Here is an 874-nt window from a genome sequence, read left to right as displayed (position 1 = left end):
TAACTCAAGCATGTCCAATCTGTGACCCATGGCCTGCATGCGGCCCTGGACAGTTAGTAATACAACCCCACAAGATAATTAAAAATATTAACAACTAGAAGAAGTTTGTTATTTATATATATTAAATTTATTATATACTAGCTGTACCCAGCCACGCGTTGCTGTGGCTCAGTCTGGTAAAAGCGTGTGTTGCTTTTACATCCAACAGATGGTGCTGTTTTTCAAAAAAAGCATGTTTTACCTGTCACATGTGTGACATCTATATAATATAGGTATATAAAAATGCACGCGTATTCGAATGCAACGTTGTGTCAAAATTTTAAAGCAATCGGTGAAGAACTTTCAGAGATTTAAGATTTTGAACAAACGAACATTTTCATTTTTATTTATATAGATTTTATTATATGTAGCCCAAGACAATTCCTCTTCACTTAATGTAGCCCCGGCAAACCAAAAGATTGGACAACCATGATTTAACCTTTGATCTGGGTTTTAGTCTTCACCTTGGCATAAATCTAAAATATTTCTTTTTCAAAGAAGTTTTATTATTTTCCATCATAAAAAACAATCACAAGCATAATAAACACAATAACAAGTAAACCCCCCCCCCAGACTTCCCAAACCTAATCCCAGGATAATATTCATATATAAGTAAGCAAATACTAGTATCTCTAACTCCACAAAGTATCTTAATCTACATGAAAAGATAGAAAAAGTAAACAAAATAATAATAAAAAAAAAAATCTAAAACCCTAAGTTATATTCTATCACTCTATGCTTCTTTTGAATATAAACAATCCATCTTCTCCATATTGATAAAAATTGTTCATTTGAGTGATTCTTCAAATAAGCCGAAATCTTTGCCATTTCAGCA

Source organism: Protobothrops mucrosquamatus, unplaced genomic scaffold, assembly GCF_001527695.2.
Source record: "Protobothrops mucrosquamatus isolate PMUCROS unplaced genomic scaffold, P.Mucros_1.0 scaffold2027, whole genome shotgun sequence".
NCBI lineage: Eukaryota > Metazoa > Chordata > Lepidosauria > Squamata > Viperidae > Protobothrops > Protobothrops mucrosquamatus.
This window is presented reverse-complemented; position numbering follows the sequence as displayed.